This window comes from Notamacropus eugenii, chromosome X, assembly GCF_028372415.1.
Source record: "Notamacropus eugenii isolate mMacEug1 chromosome X, mMacEug1.pri_v2, whole genome shotgun sequence".
Lineage (NCBI taxonomy): Eukaryota > Metazoa > Chordata > Mammalia > Diprotodontia > Macropodidae > Notamacropus > Notamacropus eugenii.
This window is the reverse complement of record NC_092879.1, coordinates 78,173,132-78,179,795: the sequence shown is the minus strand read 5'-3', so window position 1 is coordinate 78,179,795 and position 6,664 is coordinate 78,173,132. Positions and strand designations below refer to the sequence as shown.

Below are 6,664 nucleotides of genomic sequence, written 5' to 3'. Positions count from 1 at the left end.
CATACAGTGGGTCTGTTCTGGAAGCATCATGAAGTGAGTGATTCTTAGCAAAGCTCAAGGTGTGAAAGAAGAGGAAAGGAACAGAGATATTACTGCTTCCCCCAAAAGCAAGGTGACCACAGAGAGCTCAGTACTATCCTAGCTTCTCACTTTGGAAATAAATATATGAAGGGCCTCCCTGATGAAAATATGGGAAAGGAAGAGGCAGGTTTTCACAAGTGATGGGCTACGGCAGCAAATACCTTTCCACTCACCTAATGAACTAAAACATGCAGAGATAGTCGAATCCCATTATTCAGTTTGTTGACTATAAAATAAAGGCATTTGATTGAAAAGAACAAGGTGCGAGCTGTGAGCTCTCCCACCCAGCGTGCACTCGCCTCCCCCCTACCTCCAGGTGCGGCACCACCTCCTCTCTCTCTTAAGGGTTTAAACTTGCCACTTCAAAGTTCTCCATGGATGATATTGCTGCTCTCTGTTGTTGACAATGGTTATGGCATGGGCAAAGCTGGCTTTGCCAGAGACGATGCCCCTAGGGCCATCTTCCCTTCCATTGTTGGGCACCCCAGACATCAAGGTGTGATGATGGGTATGGGCCAGAAAGACACCTACATGGGGGATGAGGCTCAGAGCAAGAGAGGTAATCTGACCCTGAAGTACCCCATCAAACATGGTATTGTCACCAACTGGGATGACATGGAAAAGATCTGGCATCATACTTTCTACAATGAGCTCCATGTGGCCCCTGAAGAGTACCTTGTGCTGTTCACAGAAGCCCCTCTGAACCCCAAAGCCAACAGAGAGAAGATGACTCAGATTATGTTTGAGACCTTCAACACCCCAGCCACGTACATTGCCATCCAGGCTGTTCTGTCCCTGTATGCCTCTGGTCGTACCACTGGTATTGTGATGGACTCCGGTGATGGTGTGACCCACACTGTGCCCATCTATGAAGGTTATGCCCTTCACCATGCCATCCTCCATCTGGATCTAGCTGGCCGTGATCTGACGGACTACCTCGTGAAGATCCTGACCGAGAGAGGGTATAGTTTCACTACCACAGCTGAGAGGGAAATCGTGCGCGACATCAAGAAGAAGCTGTGTTATGTTGCCCTAGACTTTGAGCAGGAGATGGCTACTGCTGCATCTAGCTCCTCTCTGGAAAAGAGCTATGAGCTCCCTGATGGTCAGGTTATCACCATTGGCAACGAGAGGTTCTGGTGCCCAGAAGCTCTCTTCCAGCCATCTTTCTTAGGTATGGAATCCTGTGGAATCCACGAAACTACCTTCAACTCAATCATGAAGTGTGATGTTAACATCCGTAAGGATTTGTATGCCAATACCGTATTGTCTGGTGGTACCACCATGTACCCAGGCATTGCCGACAGGATGCAGAAGGAGATTACAGCCCTAGCTCCCAGCACAATGAAAATCAAGATCATTGCCCAACCTGAGCACAAATACTCTGTCTGGATTGGGGGCTCCATCCTGGCGACTGTTTTCGCCTTCCAGCAGACGTGGATCAGCAAACAGGAGTATGATGAATCTGGGCCCTCTGTTGTCCACCGCAAATGCTTCTAAATGGACTGTGATTTTTGAATTTTTTTTTTTTTGTCAAAAGGATGTTGTATGATAATTGCCCAAAAAAAGAGATGAGATTGGCATGGCTTTATTTGTTTTTTTGTTTTGGTTTGTTTTGGTTTGGTTTGGTTTTTTTGGCACTTGACTCAGGATTTAAAAACTGGAACGGTGAAGGTGATGAGCCATCTAAGTTTGTTGGAGGCAAACATCCCCAAAGTTCTACAGTGCGTCTTCAGGACTCTTGATTGTACATTTGTGTTTTTTTTAATAGTCATTCCAAATACTTTATGATGCATTGTTACAGAGAAATTAGCGAGCTAAGTAACAAATCCAGATGGGGAGGGGGAAGGTACTAGTATTGCTTTACATGTAAATTAATGTAATCCTTTAAAAAAAAAACTTTTTGTATCTTCCACCTTAATACTTGTTCCTTTTTTTTAATTATCAGCCTTATTGAATGGCCCCCTAAATTCCTTCCCTGCCCCCAACATAGATGTGAATGAAGACTTCACAGTCTCCCTGCAAGTTTTATGAGATTGGTAACAGTACTTGGGGGAGGGGAGGAGCTTTACTTGTACACTGACTTAAGACCAGTTCAAATAAAAGTGCACACGTTAAAGAAAAAGAAAAGAACAAGGTGCAGCCCCTCTCCCAATGAATTCCCTGCACATTAAGGTATTATGGGATTTCTGGAAAGATGCAAGCCAGATAATTCTGTATAAGGCTCCTCAATGAATGGGGTTCTGAGCTCCACTGCTGGGGGAAATGAGATCACAGATTCATTAATTAAGTATAGAAGATCAATATGCAGTCAACATAGTAACCCAGCAGTCATGAAAACTCATTGAGAGGTGCATCCTGTTCAGACTAAAGGTGCTAATGGTCCCCCTGTATCTTACCTTGGTCAGAACACATCAAATAAAATTATAGTCTGCTCTGACAACTCCTCCAAAAAAGGTATTGGACAGTGTCTACAACTGACAACCCAGAATCCATTTGGGGGCAACCAATATGGTGTTTAGAGGGCAAGGTTCACCGGGAGGAATTAACAAAGTCTGTTGTGGAGAAAAGAAGAATTGAGGCAGGGGGTGGGGAGGATAGTTGTACCAAGTGCTCCACAGGCTGTCATGCAGAAGAGATTAAATTTGTTTGGCAGCAGGACCCCTCCCCCTCCACATCTCCCTTCCCTCAGCTGTGATGCCTTCCACCACTTCACCCCTGGTGCACAAGAAAAGGCGGCCCTCCTTCTGGACAAGACAAATCCCTTTCCATGCACAAATGATCCCATTTCATCCTCATCTTCTCCAGGAGATTGGTCCCTCTAACATCCCTATCCTGCCCCCAATCTTCAGTCTTCCCCTGTTCACTGGCTGCTCCTCTTCTGCTTACATGTTGCCATCCTTTCAAGTTTTCCCTTGCACTCCTCAGCCTACCTGGCATCCTCTGTCTCCCCCACTTTTGTGGCTCCCTGCTTGAGATTATTGTTGTGTCTGTCCTTTATTCTCAAAGAGGACCATGAAGTCAAGGAGACAATGACATGACTTAGAGTTGACCTGGATTTGAGTGAGGGAAGGCTGTGCAGTCACCAGCCTCACTTTCTCCTCCAGAGTGATCTAGAGATGAACCAGGGTGCAATGGGAGACCCTGGACCTTTCAGGCTAAGGTCCTTTCAGGTTCTGACTTTGAGTGAGGTAATGCCCATTCAGTGAATAGGCATCTGTGTGCGTGCGTGCGTGCGTGAGTGAGTGCGTGTGTGTCCTTCGTTGTGGAGGAAGACCATGCACAACCTGTAAGTAGTCAGAGGAAGATGGGGGAGATTGGGAGAGGGAGGGAAGAGATAGGGAGGGATATAGAGGGAGGGAGAAAGGGACAGAGGAGATAGGAGGGAAAGGGAGAGAGTTAGGGAGGAGAGGGAGATGAGGAGGATAGGGAAATAAGGGGAGAGGGAGTGAGGGAGGAGAAGGGGGAGAGAGAAATAGGGGAAGAGGGAGGAAAGGGAGGGAGTTAAGGAGGAGAGGGAGAGACATAGGGGGAGGAGAGGGGAGAGGGAGTTATAGAGGTAAGGGAGTTAGGGGAAAGAGGGAGGTAGGGAGCTGGGAATAAAGTAAGACAGAGTTCTTTGTTCTTTGAGAACTATTTCCTCCCCTTCTCCTCCCTAACTCCCTCTCTCTCTCTCTCCTCACTCATCATCTCCCTCTCCCTCCCTCTCCCCCCATCTTCCTCTTCTTCTCTCCTCTCTTCTCTCCACTATACTGTCCTCCCCTTCCCTTCTCCTCTGTCCTCCCCTCTCCAAGGAGAGGAAGGTACAAGAGAGAGGACAGCAGAGAGGGGGAGAAGGGAAGAAACGGGAGTGATAGGGTCTGACCATTAACTGTGGGCTTCCTCTTAGGGTCTGTTCTTAACGTTTTTCTCTTTTCCCTCTAAGCAGTGCTTCTTAAACTGTAGGTCAAGACCCTATATAAGGGTCACAAAAATTTGGAAACAGTAAAAGTTTTCTGAACATGCAATGATCAAGAATGAATTCCAAATCTAACATAATGAATCCAAGATGTTTCTGGCAGTGCTTTCCAGCACCTTCACTGTAGCCTTGGTTCTGAACACAGCGTATGCACTTTGCACTGTGCAGGCCCTCAGGCCATGCAACACCAACTAATGCTGCCAAACAGAAAAAGCATCAGGAGTGTGTAAAGTTTAAGAAGCCCTGGTGATCTCACTGGCTCCCATTTCAACTCAATGTCAATGGTTCTTGGCTCCCTTTACCTACCTTCACCCTTCTCCTGACCTCCATTCTCATATCACCAACTGCCAAAGGACACCTTCAAGTGGCACTTCTGAAGACATTCTCAAGTCACTATGTCCAGAACAGAACTCCTCTTTGTGCCAAACCTTCCCCCTCTTGGGACCTTCTCAGATCTTAGTCACTCATACTCACAACCAAGATATCATTGGTGATTATTCCTCCCCACTCAATCCACGTAGCCTATCTGCTGCCATGTACTCACACTATTCATTTTGCAACACCTCTCAAATTCCTTCCCTTCTGTCCTTTGACATGGCCACCACCCTAGTATAGGCCCTCATCACCCCATGCCTGGACTGCTCCATCAAGCCTGTGGGTTGGTTTCCTTGCCTCAAATCTCTCCCTCCTCTGTCTATTCTCCCTCCACTCAGTTGCCAAAGTGATATTTCTAGAGAGTAGTTTTCACCACGTCATCCCCCTCCCACACACACCTCCAATGTCTCCCTATGATTTCTAAGATCAAATAAAAAGTCCTTTAGCTTTTAAAACCTTTCCCAAGATCACCCCCCCTACCTTTTCTGCCTTGGTATATACTTTCTGACCTCCCCTGTTCTCAGTGACCCTAGCATCTTTACAGTTCCTCCCACAAAACACTCCATCTCCCATTCTGTGCCTTTTCACTGGCTGTCTCCCATGCCTGGAATGCTCTCCCTCTGTATCTCTGCCTTCTTGTTTTCCTGGCTTCCATCTAGGCTTCTACCAGAGGCCTTCCCTGGTCCCCTCCCACTTCCCTTCTTCAGAGATTACCTCTCATTTACCCTGTACAGCCATTAGAATGGGAGCTCTTTCAGGGCATTGACTGCTTCCAATTTTCTCTATATGCCCAGGGTGTAGCACAATGTCTGGCGTATAGTAAGCATTTAATACATGCTGGGTGACTTGTTGATTCCTAGCATGGGGGAGTCATCCCTGTGATTAGTCTGAATGGCTCCAGACTGTCCAAAAATATTTCCACTTGTTACAATACCTGGATTTCTATGGAGAAATTCAATCTTTTACCCATTAAGTGGTAAGGTTTGCTCTCCAAGGTGCCTTCTTACTCTAATAACCTATGTTCTAAGATTCCTGATAATATTCTGTGGTCTTAATGGATTTTCATTCTCCCAAAGTTACCTATTAAAATGCAAATGTTCCTAGAAGAACTAACATTGTGAAGAATAATAGTAACTGACATTTTTATGCTGCTATAAAGTGTGCAAAACATTCTCCATACATTGTCTCCTTTTAGCCCCACAATTACCCCAGCAGCTAAGGAAGGGCTAAGACTCTCATCTCCATTTTGCAGATGATGAAACAGGATCAGAGAAGTAAAGAGATTTGTCCCTGGCCACAGAGATCATAAGACAGTAGGGAAGGCAGAAACGCCAAGGACAGTGCCATTTTGGCCAGCCATTGACCCAAAAGGAAAACCTGAGGAAAGAGGCTATAAAGGTCAGGACTTTGTGTTTTCAAGTCTAATGGGAGAACATTGACAGGAGCCAGGTGATGGCCAATGATTGTAGACTCCAAAGGGCTTCCAGGGATTCTCCTGTGTTAGATCAATTGTCTCTAACAGTGAATCTGACTGTTCTGTGGCTCTTGAGTCTTGGTTGCAATGAAGAGCCCCATAAGCCCAATGCTTTCTGGCCTCTAGATCTCACATAGTATAATAGTATAATAACATAATATAATAGTATAATAACATAGTATAATAACACAATATTCTAATGGTGGCCTTTAGAAGGATATTTTTAGAAGGCTCAAGGAGATCCAAATGGTGAGAACAAATGCTCAGTAGGAGAGTCACTAACTTTCAACCACAGTATGCAAACAAGCTATATAGCCAATAGGATAGACTTGCCCAGACTCCCGGATCTCATCACCCAATCACAGAGTGGCACAGAAACTGGCAAACTGCAAAGGCTAAGTATGGATCAGAACTAGGCTGGAACCAAGAAAGTTTAAGTGGGGAAGTGTCTCACTGGCCTGCTTTGCACTCCACCCCCATATCTTTGGGTAGCAAATGTTTCCATGCTACCCCAACACTGCTCTCAGGGAGGAAAAGGTGGAGGGTGGGAGGAGGAATCTGATAACCATCTTTACAGTGAATTGTTCACTGCCTCTCAGGGCATTAGGACTGGAATGGAATAGTTTACCTAAGTTTTATAGAGAATGGAAGAATTTACTTTTAGGTCTAAAGGTCTAAAAAGATACTATGAGCAAATTAGGGGAGTAAGGAATAGTTTATCTGTCAGATTTATGGAGAATGGAGGAATATATGACCAAATAAGAGATAGAGAACAT

At 45.6% G+C, this 6,664-nt stretch overlaps 1 pseudogene; it reads left to right on the top strand.

Annotated features, from left to right (window-relative positions):
* Positions 1-455: 455 nt before the first annotated feature.
* LOC140516201 (actin, cytoplasmic 1 pseudogene) lies at positions 456-1,581 on the top strand (annotated as a pseudogene).
* The last annotated feature ends 5,083 nt before the right edge of the window (positions 1,582-6,664 follow it).